This window comes from Lontra canadensis, unplaced genomic scaffold (genome assembly GCF_010015895.1).
Source record: "Lontra canadensis isolate GAN:19392208 unplaced genomic scaffold, GSC_riverotter_1.0 scaffold3, whole genome shotgun sequence".
Classification (NCBI taxonomy): Eukaryota; Metazoa; Chordata; class Mammalia; order Carnivora; family Mustelidae; genus Lontra; species Lontra canadensis.
This window is the reverse complement of record NW_022630997.1, coordinates 44152203-44172703: the sequence shown is the minus strand read 5'-3', so window position 1 is coordinate 44172703 and position 20501 is coordinate 44152203. Positions and strand designations below refer to the sequence as shown.

The 20501-nt window shown below is 48.2% G+C and overlaps 1 protein-coding gene across 1 annotated transcript in view; it reads left to right on the top strand.

Annotated features, from left to right (window-relative positions):
• The first annotated feature begins 2349 nt into the window (after positions 1-2349).
• The window catches only part of CDH23 (cadherin related 23), a 395942-nt gene continuing 377790 nt past the window's right edge, over positions 2350-20501 (top strand). Inside the window, exon 1 of the mRNA XM_032841007.1 lies at positions 2350-2584. The gene's annotated coding sequence lies outside the window, so the exon portion shown is untranslated. The remainder of the gene's footprint in view (positions 2585-20501) is intronic.

Here is a 20501-nt window from a genome sequence, read left to right as displayed (position 1 = left end):
AAGCCAGAGACTGGGGTCTCCTTGACATCTACCTCTATGCTACCCGATGATGGCCCCTTCTTCTGATTCTGTACGTTTTTTACCTTCTAAATGCCACCTCTCTCCACTTCTGTCACTACCACCCTGATCCCAGCCTCTGTCCCCTAGACAGCCACGACGGGCAACAGAATTTTGTTCACTGACATATCCTTAATGTCCAGATTCACAGGGGTCAGCCAACCTTTTCGGTAAAGGGCCAAATAGTAAATATTTTAGGTTTTGCAGGCTGCATAGTCTTTGTTCAACCCTTTCACTCTGCAGCTGTAGTGTAAAGGAGCTGTAATTTGATGGGGATGCTTGTGTTTCACTAAAGCTTTACTTAACTACAACAAGAATGGGTAGCAAGATGGATTTGACCTGAAGGCTGCAGTTTACTTACCCTTGACCTAGAAATTTCCTGGCACATAGTAGATGATAGGTAAATATTTTTAGTTTGTCTCTTATCATCTATTGCCTCCCAATTAATCCCCTATTTTTCCAATCATAAATCAGATCAATGGCACTCCCTCAGCTTCCACCCCAACCACCTGCTTCAAAGCCTCCAAGGATAAACATCAAACTCCGATGAAGGCCAAGGTGTCCTGAGCAGCCTGGTCCTTGCTCCCACTCTGGCTTTACATCCACTGTCCTCCTCACACTCTCAGCACTCCAGCTCCCTGGCCCTCCTTCCCACCACAGGGTGTTTCTCCTGCCTAAGATGTTCTCTCTACATTGTTCATCCTCCCGATCTCAGCTCAGTGTTACCTCCTCCAGGAAGTCTTCCCTGACCCCTTAGGCCAGGTGCCCTTTAAGCACTCGTCTTTGGAAGCACTAATGCCAGCTGTAATTTTACCTGTTTCTGTGTTTCATTGACCAATGTTGGGGTCCCCCATTAGAGGAGCTCCTCCGCCAGGCACAAGGACCAAGCCTGTTCTGTCCCCCATCATTTCCCCAGAACCTATTTCAGTTAGCTAGCACAGAGTAGCAACTTATGAGTAAATGGTAGAAATTCTGGGTCCAACGTCTGACTCTACCACATGGGCAGGTCACCCACCTCCCTAAAGCCCATTTTCTTACTGTAAAACCAGGCTAATGACAGGACCTGCCAGAAAGGCTGTGTTGAGGATAGAAGGAGTTGAGTCTCAGCCCAGAGCCTGGCTCTAGGCAGCTTTTGTCGGTATGCTGTGATGGTGACAGGTCCAGAAATCGTGTCACAGGATAAACAGTTCAAAGAATTCAGAATGTTTAGACTGCTGAAGTCGAGATCAAGGTCAAGGAACGATCCTCTTCAGCTGTAACTCCTGAATCAAATAGGACTCCTCCCTAATCCAGGTGTCTGAAAAAGTCATGAAGTCTTCATGGGCCATAGGAAAGGCCCAGTGTGCAAAAAAGAAGCTGGGAGACCATTGCTGCAGAAGGGCGTACTGCTTAAGTGAGGGTGTTCAGGTGACCTCAAGGCCCTCTTCCAATCCAGGGTCCTCCATCTGTAAGCACCTGGGGGCATTCTGAGCTCGAATGAAGGAGAGGGCGCAGGTGGGAGCGCATGACTTGTGTGGGCAAAGGCAGCTGGTTGAGCCAAGCGCAGCCAAGCAGCCTCAAGGACTTAGAGAGGGACGGAGCCCTGCTCCGTGCTCAGCGATTCTGGGAACAGAGAGGGGGCGCTTAAAGCCAACAGATGGCGCCGGCTCACCTAGGCCGTGTGCCGGCTCGCTCGCTCCGGCTTCCCGGAGCCTTTCCCGGTTCAGTCCGAGGCATGTAGCCGACAGAAAGCCGGCCGCCCCCCACCCGTCTGCGTGCCCCTCTCCGAGATGGCGGGCGGCCCTGCGGGGCAAGGCTCCAGCACGCACCTGGGGCCGCTTCCGCGGCCGTCCTCCCTGCCCCTTGGGGGGATTCGTCGAGTTGCCACAGCAGCCGGTGCCATGACATCGGCAGAGGGCAGCTTCGCCAGCACTGAAATATTCATGCCCTGAGCGCCCAGCCGGGCTCCGCGCTGCTCCCGGGGGTCGGAGCGGGGCCGGGTCCCGGACAACTGCGATCTCCGCGCGCAGCGTGGAGGGGGTGGGCGGCGAGGCGCTGCCGGGCGGGCGGGGGCTGGAGAGGAGGGAGCGCGGGAGGGAGCGTCAGGAGGCGGGGTCTGGGTGGCGGGGGCCGAGGGGGGCGGAGGAAGCGAGGGAAAGTTGATCGCGGACTTCAGCGGCGGCGGCAGCTTGGGAGAGAGGGGCGCGGGCTGTGTGGCGCGATGCTCGCGGAGAAGACGCGTCCGACGGCGGCCGGCCGCTGAGCCGGGCGGGGCGGGGCAGCCCAGGCATGGAGCGCGGGGGTGCGGAGCCTCGGGACGTTTGGGGCGCGCCTCGTCCGAGCCCGCGGCGCTCCTGAAGTTGCAGGCGGCCAGCGGCGGGCAGCCGGCCCAAGGGGACGCTGGAGCGGCCGGCGTGTCACGGGTGAACCTTCGCGCCGGCGGCGAGACGCGGCGGTGGCCAGCAGCGGAGCAGGCGGCCCGTGGGGGCCGACCCGGAGGAGAGCAGAGCCGGAGGCGCTTCGCGGCGCTTCTCCGCACACGCACACGGTACCGAGAGCCGCTCACCGCCCCTTCCCTCCCCGCTTCCCTCGCCTTCTCCGCGCCGTTCGCCCGCCGTGCGCGGGGAAAGTTGAAGCCGTGGGGTCGCGACCGCAGCCGCCGAACCACTTGTTCCCGGCACGGCCATCACCCGCGGCGAGCGCTCGGGGCCTCCTTCCATCCCCAGCCCCTGGCCCGGGGTCAGGCGCCCCGCTTGCTGCCAGCAGCCTGACGCGCGGCAACTTTGATTCCAGGGAACTCGAATTCCCGCCGGGTTGGCCTTGGGAGGACAGGCACTGCACTCCCCTCCCGGTTCCTGGACATTTGGTCGCTTTGCTCTCCGCGCCTTAGGGAGGGTCTGCTTGGGTCTGGGTTGGGGAGAATTTCGGCGGTAAAGAGGGCGTTGGGCTACCAAACCTGTCCCCTTCTGCGCCCTGGGTCCCCGTTTGGACAGTGGAATGGAGTGGGGCGCACCGCCACCGCGGGATGGGCATTGGCCCTGGAGGAAGCTACAGTTACGTAGCTCGCCCCTACCCTCATTACCTCTCGGTGGCCCTGAGAGACCCCAGAGGACCCCCGAAACCTCCCCAAACCGATCCGGCTTTGGGAACACGCACCCCTCGCGGAGCAGGGAGCCTTGTGTGGCTTGTACTTCGCTTCCCCAGTCAGTCCCCTGGCAGGTCCACCACCGACAGTGCTGGCTGGCCCTGGAGGCCTGCGCTCGAGATTGCTGCCCCCCATCTCCCCTGCAGGTCAGCCCGGGACGCGGGCAAAGCCCGCGCGTTCCAAGGTGGTGGAGGCATGAGCCGGTGAGCTCTCCGTGTCTTGCCTTCCCCGTGCCTTGCCTTCCCGAAGCGAGAACCTAGAGTCGCTGCCTCTGGGCTCAGAGCAGAGATTCCGTGCCATCGCCGCTGGCCACCGCCCCACTGCGACCCCAACCCCCAGCCCTGGTGCTTTCAGTGGCCTACGGGGGCCAGGGCGGGGGCGGAATTAGCCTTTTGTGAATAGTAACACACCCCTACCCTCCCCAGTTCTTCAGAAGGCAGGTCCTGCATCTCCTGCGTACTTTGCCCTCTGGGATGGGAGAGGCATTGACCCTTATGGTTCAGGCTATTAGCAGGAGCCCCCACCCCAGTGTGTATTTCGAAATAAGCTGGAGAGGCACATAAGGATTGTGTGTGTGTGTGTGTCCCCACCGGCACACTGGGTGCGTCAGACCCTTGCCTGGGTCAGGGTGGGCTTGAAGAGCCATGTTTGAAGCCAGGTGTGAGGTGCTGATGAGTCAGCCCAGGGTGGGGACAGCTGGCTTGGTTAACGTTTGGGTCGTGGTGTGTGGGTAGGCGCACTGCGGGCAGCTCCAGTGGGGGTGGGGGACTAGAGGTCGTCCGGCCCCTGGAGGGGCCAGGAGGGGGCCCCTCAGCTGGGAATAGGAATGCTTGGCGCTGATTCCCTGGGGCTGGGGAGAGCCTGCGTGGCACAGAGTGTGAGTACTTCTTGGCTGGAAAGGTGGCACTACAGAAGTCACTAGCGTGAGCCAGGTGGTAGAGGACAGTGGGGGAATGGGAGGCCCCCAGCTGGCAGCCTGGCCTTATCTGGGCTGGGCCCCCTGCACACCTCTGTCTTGGCCTTCCTCATTCTGGAATAGCTGAGCTCCTCACATCTGCCCACTAAAGAGCTTGATTGGAGGTTATGTTGGCAGATGGTTCTGTTGGCCTCCCAAAGAGCTCCCTCACCCAACAAGCTACCTTACCTACAATTTCACCATTTGACGTTCATTTCTTTGCACTTAATATTTTAAAGGGCATCTCACTGAAGTCCTTACTCTACCTGCACACGCTTCTCCGGGGTGTGGGCCTCGTGGAGCCTTGCTGCTCCAGCTCTGCCCTGTGGACACAGCATTAGCATGACCTGGGGGCTCGTTAGAAAGGCAGACTCCTCTGGCCCCTCCCAGAACTCCTGAATCAGGATGTGTGTTTGACAAGCTCCTTGAGTGATTTGTGTGCTCAGTCAAGTCTGTGAAGCTCTGGTCCACAAGATCTTCTAGGGAATGAGCATTTCGCAACCTCTTGGAACCGAAGGAGTGTCACACTAGGGCAGTGGATAAGAACATGAGCTTGAGAACATGACTGGAACTGCTTTTCCTGGACAGTCATGATAGGGTTGAGTAACAGTTCGCCGCTGACCCCTCAGGGCCGTGTTCTGCTAATGCCAGGAAGTGTCTGTGTCTGGGGGACCTTTAGTCAGATACAAGTAGCAGCTCAGCCGGCTGTGCAGTTAAAACGTTGCTGTGTGTGCTGCCTGTGGACTGGTAGCAAGTGGGCACAGAGCAGGGGTTCTGGAAGCTGGATATGCTGCTCTTTCTCTAGATGGCCTGGGGCTGGGTTGGTGCTGTCTCTCAAAGGGAAGGAACGGAGTAACTGTCCTGTGCTTCATCTGTCCCTTCCAGCTGGTGGAGTGCCCCATTGATCACACCACTCAGCGGCCACAGGACTTACACAGAGGGAGCTGCCGAAATGCTCATTTGGGATAGCCCGAAGAGGGGAGGGTGCTGCCCAGGCTCCCTTCCTACCCCCAGCCCGGGGTTGGACATTCCACTTCTGCTGGGGACGAGGGGCACCCTGCACTCCAAGACAGGAAGATGATGCCAGGGCATGGTGGCTCCTTACCCCTGGGCCTTTTGCAGGGATAATGGTGACCATGAAGCCATCAGGGCTGGCCCAAGAGTAGACTATGGAAGATTTGGCCCAGAAGCCTGGTGAGGCCACTGGTGTCACGGGTGACAAGTCATGGCATGTGCCCCAACCCCGTTGAAAGAGGACTGTCCTTCCCCTGAGCTGACCTCCTGGCCAGAAAGATGGGTGATCCTTCCAGGGTGCAGAGTGGCGAGGGAGCCGTGTGGGTCAGCACGGGCGTGGGCCTGACCAACGCTTTATCCTGATGTGAACCATTCCTTCATTCAGGAGTTCAAACATAGCTAAATGAAAAAAAGACTATTTTCCTGAACCCTCAGGTTTTAAAAAATGTCCTGTTATAAAATATAAAGATGTTTTTTAAAATTGCCTGAATTGCCTTCGAACTCCTTGGTTTCAAGCAATGATAGTGTTGTTTTTTAAAAAAAAACAAAAAACAAACCACACTTTTTTTTTTTTTTTTTTTTTTTTTAAATTTTGAGGCTCAATTAGAGTTTTTCTCGGCACCAGGACAATCCTCATTGTGTTGTTAATAGGTGAACAAGGCCATTCTCAGGTAGACTCTGCTAGATGGGCTATGCGGGATGAGAGTTTTGCCTCCCGTGGGAAAGGAGTGGGGATCGGAAGGGGTTTTGCTGTGCCCAAACGTCATGCACTTGTGTGTGTATTAGACACTGCTTGGGGGTCCCCGGCCCTGGGAAGCCTTCACTGACTCCTCTCCAGCCTGTGCCTCCCTCCCTCACCTCCTTCCTTGGTGTTTTTTACTACCCCACAGGGGTCTGAGCCCTTGTCTGGACAGGGAGCTCCGGCGGCATGGGCTGTGTCTTAGTCCTCCTTGAATCCTCAGGGCCCCCCAGGCTGGTGGACTCGGGGCTCGTTGACTGAATGGCGATTGCCAGGCAGTTGTTCCATTGCCTTCTCTAGCCCCATTGTTAAGCGGTGTAAATGCACTGAGCAGGCAGTGTGCCCATAACGGGTCTTCACTCCTCCTGTTGGTCACTTTCAGGACTGGGCGGTTTTGTCTGTCTTGCTGTATTTTGGGCTTCAGCCATCTGCCCTTGGAGTGGAGGTCTCAAACCCATGTGCCTGCAGGGGGCTGGGAGACAGACAAAGAGAACCGCAGTGCCAAAAGTGGGATGACAGGAGGGCCGTGGAGCCTGTGAGAGCAGAAGAGCCCAGGCCCCATAGGAAAAGGGGCCATGGTGGGCAGAACCCATCTCCACAACGGAAGTCAGGATCATGGTTGCCCTGGGGTGTCACGCCCCAGGCTCAAGGTGTGCTTCCGGAGTGCTGGAAATTTCCGTGTCTTGAGTTGGATATCTGCAACAGTGGTGACTGATCATTTGGGCAGAAGAGTCGATTTAGAAAAATTGGAGCATTTATGGGACACATTTATTTTGGGTCAATATGAAAATGGCCTTATTGAATACCACAGGGCAGAAAATGCCTATCGTTACCAACTTGATTGACCAGAAGGGTGTCTGTGAGAAACTTGGCATATTTAAGAAGTAGCCACATGGAGACAGCATTCTAGGCTTTCACTGTGAAATTTAATCCGGCCTGGCTGCCGCTCCTCTGTGCTGGTCTGTATATTTGGGTCTTGGTGTTGGTGTGCCTGAGGCGTGGTCTCATGCCAGCAGTGAATGTCCTTGTGGCTCATTGTTTTGCCAAGGGGAGTGGGGATAGCAGATACCGTCCTCCGCCTCAGGGGCTTCAAGCTGTATCACTAAGAGGGATGCGTCAGGCTCACGTTTGGCATTCGTATTTTGTACACTTCCTTTGCATAGTCTACAACCTGTGCAAGCGTTGGTTATTATTATAAATGTGAAGTTGTTTCCTTCCTAATTTCCATAAGGCATCTAGCTGAGAGGCGGACAGAGCTGGGATTGTACACCAGTGTGTCCCCTCTTGCGCTCCGAAGCCTTGGTCTGCCTTGTAGCCTCGCCTAGGCCTTAGTTTTCCCATCTGGTAAATGGGAATAATTTTCAGTTACCATGTAGGCTTGCTCTCAACATGAATAAGAAGAAAATTGTGAAGAAAGCCTTTTGTGCAGGGCCTGGCACAGAGCACACATGCAAAATGGAGTAGCTTTTATTATCCCTGTTGATTTAGTCATGGGTTAGGCATACCATATTCTAGCCAAGAGGTAACCCCCCCCCTTATTTTGAGAGCTTGACAATCTGTAAGTTCATAAATTGAATTCTGCCTGAAGGGGTGTGTGCGCGTGCGGTTGTGATTTTTAATTTTGAATTAGTTACTAACAACATTAAAATAACATAATTTTTGCATAAAAACCTAGATTTCTGGCATCTCTGACGGGCACTGGCAATGGTGGGTCTCTGCGCCCGACGGGCGGCTGCTGGTTGGTGCTGACTCGCAGCCATCCCTTTTGTTTACTTATGTTTTTATTTTAAAAAATTCCTTGAGGGTTACGTGCCTACGAGATAATCAGATCTTAGGTAGAAGTGGTGACCTTCTGCAGATGCATACCCCATGTGGATGAGACGTGTTCCCGGTGCCCTGGCAAGGGGCTGGACGCCCTCTCCCAGGCCGTGTCATCCTGCTCCAGAAGTGACCACTGTCCCCACATCACTCTGACTTCGGTCACACATCTGAGCTTTGCCTGAATGCCACCTTTTAGATTTAGGTGAGTTTATGGCCTTCCGTCTCTGCAGGCCCCACCACTCCCTATTACCTCATCATTTGCCCTCCATCCTGTCCCCTTTAGCCATTTGAGTGTGTAACCTCCATTCCAAGCCCTGGAAGGGTTCTTAGGAATTAGCTAGACTCGCCATGTGACAGGTGGGGAAACTGAGGCCCAGAGTCGGGGAATGGGGTAATTCTAGGCCCTCTCCCTGGGTGAGGGTGGTGGTCAGACAGGGGTCAAGCCCTGTTTCTCCTGCCCCAGCAGGAGGTGGGGGGGAGGCCAGGCAGGCCTTCATCTCTCGCACCCTAGCAGCCCAGCGCTTGGCCTGCAATCACAGTCCCCAAGAGCCTCCCGCAGGCTGATCAGCCTACGAGGGAGGGAGCCTTTTCTGGCCCATGCCTTCCTGGAGATGCATCTTCCCCAAGGCAGGCTGATAGTGGCGTTCCTTTTCTCTTTAAAGGCCATGCTCCATTTGGAGAGGACCTGAGATGCCATTTGTGACAAGCGCCCTGTGTACCACCTTGATTGTCTCTGTTTCTGAAAGAAGACTATAATTTGGGAGCCAGTGAAAGCAAGGGAGGGAGGGAAGCAGAGGAGGGAGCGAGAACGGGAGGAAAGAAGAGAGAAAAACCCCCAGGGTGGCTGGGACCATGTCTGAGTATCCATTTGTGTCACTGGTCCTCTCTACAAGGGATGTTGGCTTTTCCTGGCTTCTAATTAGGGAACCAGTGGTGACAGAACTCTGAGCCAGACCTCTGTGCCCCTTCTACGGAGGCCTGTGGCTTTGTATTCAATGGGGAATCTATGGATGGAATGCCACCGGGAAACCAGCATATACTGGGGAGCGGAGAGGAAGGTCCTTCCAGACCCATCCTCCTTAATGTTTTAGGGTCTCACGTGCACTGCTGGGGAGGCCTTGCATTCAGCACCTCCGGCCAACCAATATTCAGCATCACCAGCGTACCAGTCTCTACCTAGCTGCTGGGGGTTCATGCTGAGGACAGGCAGCAGAGCCGCTCAGGAGAAATAAAATGCAAGCCACAAATGCAAACCACAAGTGTGGCTTGAAATTTTCTCGTAGCCCCTTAAAAAAAGTTATAAGAAATAAGTGAAATTATTTTTGATGATCTATTTTCTTTAACCCAGTTCATCTAAAATATGACCATTTCAACATGGGATCAAGGTAACAAATGATTATTCGTTATGTATCTTACATTGTTTTTTGGTCCCAAGTCTTTGGCATCTAGTGTGTGTTTTGCAGCCAGAGCACATCTCAACTTGAACTGGGTACATTCTGAGTGTTTGTTGGCCGCCCATGGCTAGTGGCCACTGCACTGAACTGGGGGAGAAAGTCAGGTAATAAAGACATACCCAAGGCATTGACAGATGGTTCTGGGGGCTCCAGAGAAGACAGAGGGGGCAATTGACATGCTAAAGGCAGAAAATACGGTGGTTGGGGGAAGGGCTCTTGCAGGATGGGAAGATGTGATCCATTCCCATGGACCTGAGCCCTGGCAGGGCTGGGGTGGGGCAGGGTGGAGTGGAAGGAGGAAGGGGGACCCATGTGTCCACTGGCAGCCTCCCTGATCCCCTACAACATGCCAAACACCAAGCTTAATGGATACTAATATTTTAGAAAAGCACTTTGTCTCTGGGGTGTGTATGTGTTTGTCCCCGCCTTCCCCTTCTCTGCACACTTTCCATGAGAAAGATAAGGAGGAAGTTCATTGCTACTCCTTGCTTTTTATGCTGGGGAGTTTTCAGCACAAGGAGGGTGTCAGCCTGGAAAGCTGCTGCACTGCGGAGCATTAGGGATCGTGTCCTCTGGGAGAGAGGGCCCAGCCTGCCCAATGTAGGAGGGCTTGGATGCCAAGCGGTTGGGGTGCTCAAGAGACCTGAAGGCTTGTCTCTTCTCCGGGACTTGGGGTGGGAGGAGGGCTTGGAGGGGATCCTGGGGTTCTGAAGGGGATCCCGTGAGTAGATTGCTCTGGGGCTGGGTTAGGGCAGACCTTCCTTGCTGTCTGGACTTCAGCTGTGATTGACCTGGGCCAGGGTGAACATTCAGGCACCTACAGATCCAGACAGTGGATGTTAGATGTAGACTGGCTGGGCTGGTGCTGGGGCAAACTGCACGTGCTCTCCCCCTCCCCCATCTGAAGGGGGCGCCACCGCTCCCATTCTGGCCAGAGCTTGGCAAGTCAGAGGACAGGACGGGTATGGCCACAACTGACTTCCAAAATTATGTAGAAGTGCAGATTTTAAAAAGTGCATAATTTTGTTATTTTAAATGTTAGCAACTAATTCAAATATTTAAAGATACCATGCGGCCATTCATTCACTTATCAAATATAAATGGAGCCTTTACTGGGTGCCAGGCACTGTTCTAGGCCCCTGGGGCCCAGCAGTGACTCCTGACCTTGTGGAATGTATATGGTAGGGAGGACCCTTCAGCAAGCTGCCTGTGGCCCACGAATGACCAGTCTATGTGTGACCTCTGTCATAGAGTTGGAGTGTCAGGACTGCGAGTAGTAACTAGAAACACTGGCTAAGCTTTTGCTATGTGCCAGGCCCTTGTCTGAGCACTCCGTGAGATAGGCACTGCTGTTACTCTGATTTTACAGATGAGAAAACAGAGGCACAGAGAGGTTAAGCACTTCACCCGAAGTCACACAGCAGGCAGGCAGTGGGGTAGAATGTGAGCAAGGCAGTCTGACTACTTCATCTTCAGCCTGTTCTTGGCCCCACACTGCCCTTAGAGAAGGCCAGAGCCAAATTCCTGATGATCCAGATGGGCAGCCGAACTCAGAAAGGGCATGCGACCCACCTCAGGTCTGCACAGAGGTGGTGACGGGGCTGCATTCTCAGTCCAGCCTGTCTGGGCTTCACCTGTGACTGACCTCGCTCTGGGGTGGGACATTCAGGGGCCTATGGCACACAGGCATATGAGAGAGTGAGGCTGGGCAGTGAGTCTGGTGATTGAATCCCCACCTACACTTCCCCTGTGCTGTGGGCCGGGCTGGTCCACGAGCTACCCTCCGTGTTTTTGGCCCAGTGTTATTCCTAGAGTGACCTCAGCTTGGTTGCTGGTCCCAACCCGTGTAGGCTCCCTGGGGGACCATGGGGGACCTCGTAGCTCTCCTGTTTTGGCAGGTGCACAGGAACCGTGAGGCAGAGAGTTCCGTGCGAACCGTGAAGCAAGACACCCCCAGTAAGTGTTGAAGACTTCCGTCACAGTCCTTGTGCAGATTCAAGGACTCCCAATTCTCTGAGCGACAGTTTACTCATCTGTGAAGGAGGGGGAATATCCTTGGGGCCAGGCCACCACACTCAGGGAGTAGGGTTTCTCAAGAGATGCATGGACGTGCTTGTCAGAATGTATTGTGATATATAGAACCTGTAATCAATCAGTCAATCAATATTTATTAGTTATCACTATGTATGAATAACTTACACTATGGGGGAATTCACGAGATATATGCAGATAGGTATTGAAATAACATGGAAATCTCTAAACCCAATAGCAGCGTCTTTGAATGGCTCAATGACTTGTATCCCCCCGTCAATTTGATACCCATCTCTTGGGTATTGACTAAGCCTGTCCTGTTTGCAGGACACACCGCAAGGCACACTCACGTACAGAAGTGGAGAAGGCGTGGCCCTTCCCTCCCATGGGCTGTCACCCTCGTCTGGGTACTATATCTGGGACAGCCGATTCTGTGCGCGTGGGTGAGAGGGGAGGGGCCTGCAGCTCCATTTGGAAATTTTAGCATCTCGAGCCTAGCTCTGCCAAGGTGTTCCTTCTGTGCTCTTCCTCATTGACCCTAGAGCTCTCCCACTTGGGGGCTGAGTTTGCATGGGAATGGCCGTACCCTAACAAGAAGATGGGAAGGACATGGGTTGTAGAGTGGGGATTGCCGCAGGCCAGACTTGCCATGCGGCTTGACCTGCCAAGCTGAGCCCGAGGGCTGTTGGAAACTGGAGCTCGGGCCGGAAGAAGGGAGCCCATGAATAATACAGCGGGATGGAGGCTGTTAACTAGGTGACCTGGTTGCAACTCTGTGTTTCACAGCTTCCCCAGGCTGGGCCGTGGAGGGCTGGGGGTGTCAGGGAGGGCAAAGGGAAACGGGAAGGGCCAGCCGAAGACACAGCTTCTCTGTTTCCCTTTCATCGGTCCGGCTCAGAAGGGCTTTGTATGAACAGCTCCTTCTCGTTCTCACTTGGACTCAGATGGCCTGGGCTGTGTGCGCATGTGCACATGTCCTCACACAGGTGTGCTGAAGTTCTGCACCTGGACACTCCCCCGCAGTGGCTGCTCCAAAGGGTGGCCATCTCTCGTGCCCTGCCCCCATGCCTGGTTTCCAGCTGTCTGCTGCACCGGGCGTCCGGCTGCCCCCTGTCTCCATCATGGATGTGCTGTGTCGCCTTTGCCAGGGTGGTCCCCTCTCGGGGCTCCTGGTTATCGTGGACACGAGACGGTTCTGTCTCCCTGAGCTTTGGCCTCCACCAAGGGAAGTGCTGTTTGATGTAAGTTGGGGGGCGGGTAAGTCTGACTTTATCTTTGAATGCTGCGGGGTCTGTCATTTTAAGTGTTTGTCACTGGATCTGGCTACAGCTACCCACACCTGTCACAGGGGAGCCTACCTTCTAGGAAAACAAAGAACGTCTCTGGCAGGATGAAGTCCTCTTCCAAACAGAGCAAAGGGCATGTGCTTACACTGCAGCAGGAGAGCTCAAAGGCGGATTCACAAAGAAACTGGTTGTAGGATGTGTCAGGTGTGGGGTGGAGAGTCTGAGATGGTAGCATTCGTTCCTGGAGGAGGCTGCCTCCAGATGAGCTGTTTCCAGACCCCTGGCCTGGGGGGCAGGAAGCAGAGGACCCTTGGCCAGTGCCTAGGAGGGGAACAGGGGCCCCCAGCCAGTACCTTCTCTTTGTCCTGAGTGTGGTCCGCAGGGGTTAGACCTCTGAGGAGGTCCCAGGCCCTCCTCCATGGTCTAGGGACAGAACTCGCTGGCTTCCCCAGGCTTACAAGCCCAGGCCCAGAGAGGCCAGGCCTGCCTGCTGTTCTTCAGTTGTAGAATGGGGCCTTCAAGATGTCACACACCTCATCCCTGCCACACACGCATAAACGCATTTGGCATCTTGGAAGGGATGGGGAGGCTCTCTCCATTTGTGCTGTGTCTGGGTGGTGTAGCTGGGGCTCCAGACTCCAGGCCTCATCGGTGGGCCCATTGCTGAAACAAGGGGAGTGTTTCTGAGCCCAGCTACCCAGGGTCGAATCCTGGCTCTTCCAATTCTTAGCTGTGTGGCCTTAGGCAACTTAATCAATCTTTTTTTTTTCTTTGGTTTTCTATCTGGAACATCAGGATAACAACAGTACCTACTTCACAGTGTTACTGAAGGACTAAATGAGTTACTGCATGTAAAATCCTTAGAAAAAGTGGCTGCACATAGTAATTGCTCAACAAATACTGTCAGTATATATTTTTATGCTGCTGTTATGCTCACCTATTAGGTATTATGATGCTTCTGTTATTCTCAGCTCCTACATTCTGGAGCCTTAGAGTCATGCAGGTCTCCTGGGGGTACCAGGAGTAGCTATCATACTTATGAGAAAGGCTCTGTAGGTTCAAAGGAGGTGGGGGAAGTGGGCAGTCATAGGAGGCTTCATGGAGGAGGAGGCCCTCTTGGCGAGACTGTGGCTTCTCTCTGTGTCCACTGGCACTGTGTTCCCATGGTAGGCAAACACAAAGAGAGGCAGGGCAGGGTAGTGGTGAGTAGCCCTGATGGTGCCAATCCAACTGGGACTTTTCTTAGTCAACTTTTAATTGAAGTATAACGCATACAGAAAGGTGTGCAAATCATACAGCTGGAAATACTGCAGAGTGACCACTCCCATGTAACTTCTCCCCAAACCAAAAAACCAAAAACCAAAACATAAACAAAAAAGAAAAACAAAAACATCCGAAGCCATCTCCCTGTCATTAGTCCCCAAATGCAACTCTTAGCCTGACTTCTAATAGCATATGTTCATTTCGTCTGTGTTGTCCCTCTAGTCTGCAGGTCATCAGGCAGTATATTCTCTTTGTGAGGTTTTCGCTCATTTAATTTATTTGTGAGTTTCATCCTGTTGTCTGTACTTCACCCATTCATTCTCAGTGCTCTATAGTATTCCACTGTATGATAATCCACTGTTTATCCATTCTACTCTTTATGGACAACTGGGTTGCTTCCAGTCCTTAGCTATTATAGGAAAGGCTGTTAGGATTGTTTGTTATGTGTCTTTTGACATACACATATGTGTATGCAGTTTTGTTGGGTGTATTTGATTGTCCTTGTACCAATACAAACTTTACACTGTAATTCCTATAGCTTTATACATGTAGTCTGGATATCTGGCAGTGTGAATCCTCTAGCCTTGTTCTTCTTCAGCATTTTTATTTACTTTTGGTCCTTTGTATTTCTATATAAGCTTTAGAATGGGCTTTTGAAATGCCACAGAATCCCTGCTGAGATTTGATTGAGACTGCATCAAAAATAGGTAGGTCAATTTGAGGAAAATTGACATTGTTATAATATTGACTTTTCTGATCCACAGACAAGATAAGCTCGTCTGTTTACCTGGGTCCTAATAAATTTCTTTCAAGAAGGTTTTTTAGTTGTCTGTGTAGAGGCTTTACACTTCTTTAACTACATTGATTTCTATGTGTTTTGTGTTTTTTTTAATCCTATAAAAATTTATATTTAGAGATTTTTTTCATTTCTAATTATTTCTGGCATGCAGACTTACAACTGATTTTTACAATATTGCCCCGAATCCAACAATCTTTGCTAAATTTACTTATTTGTTCTGATTGTTTGTTGAATTTTTTTATTTTTTAACACACACAATCATGTTTCCTGGAAAGAACCATGTTTTCCTTCCTTTCTGATGCTTTTTTCTTGTCTTATTGCAATGGCTAGGACTTTCAGCACAATATTGAATAGAACTGGTTAGAGTGGGCATGTTTATTTTGATTCTGGCATTGAGGAGAAAGTTTTCAATATTCTACCATTAAGTGTGTGATATTTGCTGTAGGTTTTTTGTTGATGTCATTTATCAAATTAGGGAAATTTTCTTCTATTATTTTTTTTCACAAAATTGTGGTAAAATATTCTTGACACAAACTTTACCATTTTAATTGTTTCTAAGTGTACAATTCAGTGGTATTAAGTAAGTTCACCATGTTGTGTAACAATCATCACCATCCATTTCCAAATCTTTTATCATCCCAAACAGTAACTCTGTAAACTCTCTACCATTTAAATAATAACTCTCCATTCAGTCCCCATCCCAGCCCCTAGTAACCTCTATTTTATTTTCTGTCTATACAAATTTCCTATTCTAGGTATCTCGTATAAGCAGAATCATACAATATTTGTCCTTTTGTGTCAGGCTTATTTCACTTGACATAATGTTTTCAGAATTCATCCATGTTGTAGCATAAATCGGAGTTTCATTTCTTTTCAAGGCTGACTGTTGTCCAATTGTATGTGTATGTACACCATGCTTTATTTATCCATTTATCTGTGGACAGGCAGTTGGAATGTTTCTGCTTCTGGTTACTGTGTATAATGTTGCTATGAACATTGGTGTACAAGTATCTGTTTGAGTCTCTGCCACCAATTTGTTTGAGTATATCAAAGAGTGGAATTCCTGGATTGTGTGGTAATTCTACATTCGATTTTCTTGAGAACTCCCATACTGTTTGCTACAGCAGCTGCTCAATTGTATTCCCAACAGCAGTGCATAAGAGTTAAAATTTCTCTGTATCTTCGCCAACACTTTTTTTTTAAAGATTTTATTTATTTATTTATTTATTTATTTGAGAGAGAGAGAGAGAGAGAGAGAGCATAAGCAGGGGGGGCAGCAGAGGGAGGGTGAGAAGCAGGCTCCTGCTGAGCAGGGAGCCAGATGTGGGACTCGATCCCAGGATCCTGGGATCATGACCTGAGCCAAAGGCTTAACCAACTGAGCCACTCAGGTGCTTCTTGTTTTTTGATGATAGCTATTCCAATAGGTTCTAAGTGGTATCTCATCATGGTTTAATTTGCATTTCCCCAATGGGTAGCAATTAAATATCTTTTCATATGCTTATTGGACATTTGTATATCTTCTATGGAGAAATATAAGTCTTTTGCCTATTTTTGAATTGGGTTGTTTGTGATGTGGTTGTTACTGAGTTGTAGGAGATTTTCATGTGTTCTGGAAGTTAATCCAGTAGCAGGTATATGATTTACAAATATTTTCTCCCGATTCCATAGATTGCATTTTTCACTCTGTTTTTGGATACACAAAAGTTTCTCAATTTTGATGAAGTCTGACTTAACTTTTTTATTCTTACCCCTGCTTTCAGAGTCACAGCCAAGAAATCATTGCCAAATCCAATGTCATGAAGATTTTCCCCTAAGAAGTTTATAGTTTTAGTTCTTATTTTTAGGTTTCTGATTGATTTTTGGTTAATTTTTTAAAAAGATTTTATTTACTTATTTGACAGAGAGAGACACAGTGAGATAGGGAACACAAGCAGGGGGGAGAGGGAGAAGCAGGCTTCCCGCTGAGCAGGGGCTCCATCCTAGGACCCGGGGATCATGACCTGAGCTGAAGGCAGAAACTTAAAGACCGAGTCACCCAGGTGCCCATATTTTTAGTTAATTTTTACATATGGTATAAGTTAAGAGTTAAGAGTCCAACTTGATTCTTTTGCATGTGGATATCCAGTTTTCCCTGCACCATTTGTTGAAAATACTGTCCTTTCCCCCAGTGAAGACTCCTGACACCCCTCTTGAATATATATTAGCCTTGTGTGCAATGGCTGATTGCTGGGCTTTCAGTTCTGTTCCATCAGTCTATAGTCCTGTCCTTACATCAGTACTATACTATTTTGATTCCTGTAGCTTCATAACAAGTTTGGAAATCAGTAAGTGTATGTATTCCAACTTTGTTCTTCTTTTTCAAGATTATTTTGGTTATTAAGGAATCTTTTGAGATTCTGTATAAATCTCAGGATGGGTTTTCTACTTCTGCAAACAAAAATCACCATTAGGATTTTGTTAGGGATCGCATTAAATGTGTAGAGTGCTTTGAGTGGTATCATAGCTTAACAATATCAAGTCTTAGAGTTCATGAACATGGAAGGTCTTCTACCTCTTCATGTCTACTTTAACTTCTCTCAGCAATGTTTTGTAGTTTTCAGTGTACAAGTCATTTGCCTCCTTAGTTAAATTTTTTCTTATTTTTTTTCTTTTTGATGCTATTGTCAGTGCAATTGCTTTTGCAGATTTCTCTTCAGATTACTTATTGCTAGTGTATAGAAATGCAACTGATTTTTACGTGTTGATCTTGTATCTTGCAACTTTGCTGAATTAGTCATTAGCTCTAACAGCATTTTAATGGCATCTTTGGAGTTTTCTACATAAAGATCATGTCATCTGTGAATGGAGATTACTCTTTCCTTTCCAGTTTGGAGTTGGAAATTTCTTGCCTAATTACTCTGACTAGAACTTTCAGTATGATGTTGAATGGACATGGTAATAGCAGGCATCTCTGTTTTGTTCCTGATCTTAAGTCTTCAACCATTTAGTGTGACGTTAGCTGTCTGTTTTCCACAGATGGCCTCTTCTGTTCCTTTCTGCTTAGAGTTTTATCATAAATGTGCATAGAATTTTATCAAATGCATTTTTGCATCCATTGCAATGAACATACATGTTTTCTTCTTTGTGGTGAATGACATGGATTGACTTTCAAAAGTTAACCAACCTTGCATTCCTGGAATAAATCCAACTATGTCATGATATATTATTCTTTTCATAATCCTTTGGCTGCTAATAGAAAAGCTACAAGAGCATTTTATTTTGATTATATTTTGCATAGTATATGTGAACTCTTAATATTCTGTTTAAGATTTTTTTTAATCTGTTCATGAAAGAGATCAATCTGTGATTTTCCTTTCTTATGATATTCTTGTCAGATTATGTCATGAAATTATACTGCCCTCATGATATAAATTGGAAACTGTTATTTCTTTTTTTGGTTTTTCTGTGTTGAGTATGGATAAGATTTGTGTAGGGTGTTTTTTTCTTAACTTAAATGTTTTAGAAAAATTTAATAGAGAAACCATATGAACTTAGATTTCTTAGTGGAAAGGATTTTGATTATAGTTTCAATTTAGAAATAGGATTATTTATATTTCTATGTTTTGTGTGTCAGTTTTAATAAATTGTATTTTTTGAGGACATTATTCATTTTATATAAATGTTTTAATGAGTTGATAGAAAGATATTTGTAGTATCTCCTTAATTGTCCTCTTACCATCTTTGCACTCTCTTTACTATCTATACTGATACTTTCCTTTTCATTCATGATACTGGTAATATGTGTTTTCTTTCGTTTTCTTCAGTATTTTGCTAATCACTAGATTCATCCATTTCATCAGTCTTTTCAAAGAATTGCTTTTATTTTTCCTGATCTTTGCCTATTTAATTTTGGTTTTATTTCATTAATTTCTATTCTTATTGAAAATGTTTTCATCTCCTTTGGGGTGAAAGGAGGTGAAAAAATTCTACTCTCTTTGGGTTTAGTTTACTTCTTAATTTTTTTTTTAATTAGATGCATAGATGATTGCTTTTAAGATTTTCTTCTTTTCTAAAATCTGAATTTAAGGGTGTAAATTTTCCTCTAAGTACAACATTTGTATGTCCTGTATTCATTATGGTCTGGTCCAAAACATTTTCTAATTTCTGTTGTAGTTTCTTCTTTGATTTATGGGTTTTATTCTGTTTTGTTTAGAAGTGCATTGCTTCATTTCTAAACATTTGGGGGATTTCCTCATTTTTTTTTCTTGGTTGTTTTTGAGCTTAATCTTCTATGACCAGATAACATACTTTGAATTATTTCACTTCTTTGAAAGATATTAAAAGTTACTTTATGGCCCAGCATGGTGGATTTTGGTAAGTTTTCCATCGGCTCACAGGAAGAGTGTTTATTCTGCTACTGTGTGCAGTATTTAATTTTGTCGATGAGGTCGGATATGTAAATGATGTTGTCTAGATGCTGGTATCCTCATTGATTTGTTTTCTGCTCTTTCCATCAATTTTTGAGAAGGATGCATTGAGGTCTTCCATTGTGATTGTGGGTTTGTCTGTTTCTCTTTCTAGTTTTGTCAATTTTTGCTTTGTGTTTGTCTGTTTCTCTTTCTAGTTTTGTCAATTTTTGCTTTGTGTATTTTAAGCTATATTTATCAGGCAAGTAAAAATTTAGAATTCTATTATCTTCCTACTTTCCTTATCTTCAGCTGCTTTCCTGGTGGATTTACCCTTTGATTATGTTGAAATGTCTGTCTTTGAAATATCTATCTTCATCTCTGGTAATCTTTGGTAGCTTTTCCCTTATTTTGCTTTCAGTGCTTATGTGTCCTTATATTCAAGGCATATCACTTATAAGCATGATGTAGTATTTTAAAATCCAGTCTGATTATCTTTGTCTTTTAAACATTTTATTTTATTTTAAATTTTTAAAAGATTTTATGTATCTGAGAGAGAGTGAGAGAGCAGTAGCAGTGGGGAGGGATAGATGGAGAAGCAGACTCCCTGCTGAGCAGAGAGCCCAACGTGGGACTCGGCCCACGTGTGTAGCCCCTATTTGATAACTCCAATATCTGGGTTACCTGTGTACTTGTTTCTATTCTCGGTTTTTTCTCTTGGTCCTGTCTGTTGTATGGTTGGTAGTTTTGTTATGAACATTGGTCATTTTGTATGAAAAACTGTAGGGGCTCTGATGCTGCTGCTTCCTTAGATAGCAGAGCCACCTTCTCATCTGGCAGGCAGTGAAGCACCCAGTCATCATAAACCAGTCAGGGACTGAGCTGACTCAGGGGGAATTGAAGTCTTTATAATGCTTGATTTACCTACGGTTCATGGACACTTCTGGAGCAACTCTCTAGTTGCTCCAGTCTGTTAACTAGAGCCACTCCTTCTAAACTCCATTTTTGTCTCCACCATAACACGACTCAGCTAAAAAACTCCCTTCTACTGTTCAGCTGCTTTCTGCTTGTTTCCTTGGGTGGTTCTCTCCAAAGCTTAAGAAATCACAAACACTTTGAGGGGAAAACCGGTCCTGAGTGTGGAATTCACTTCTCAATCCCTCCCTTCTCTCTGGATCTTGGATCCTTAAGTGCTGGCTGCCTTTTTCACCCGGAAGCACAGTTTTTATTTCCCTAGACTCACAGGATGGCCAAAATTCTGCTGGCTTCCCCACTCTCATTGCTCGCCAGTGCCCTGAGTGGAAAAGAGGCTCTTAGAATGTTGGGCTTATCCCCGGGAATTTCCTTTTTCCCTGGATTTTTGCATCTCAGGTTCTGTCTGCCCTGATATTTTTCTAGTGCTTTCAGACTTTTTTTGTCCAGATTTCTAGTCTCATTGGGAGCATCGGTCTGCTCCATGTTGTGCATCACCGTACAAGGTGGAGCAGTACCTAGTGGGGATTTGAATCTCTGTTGACTAGTTAGTGGCTGAGCCACCTTGGGTTCATGACTTCTTTTAGTCTCAATCTCC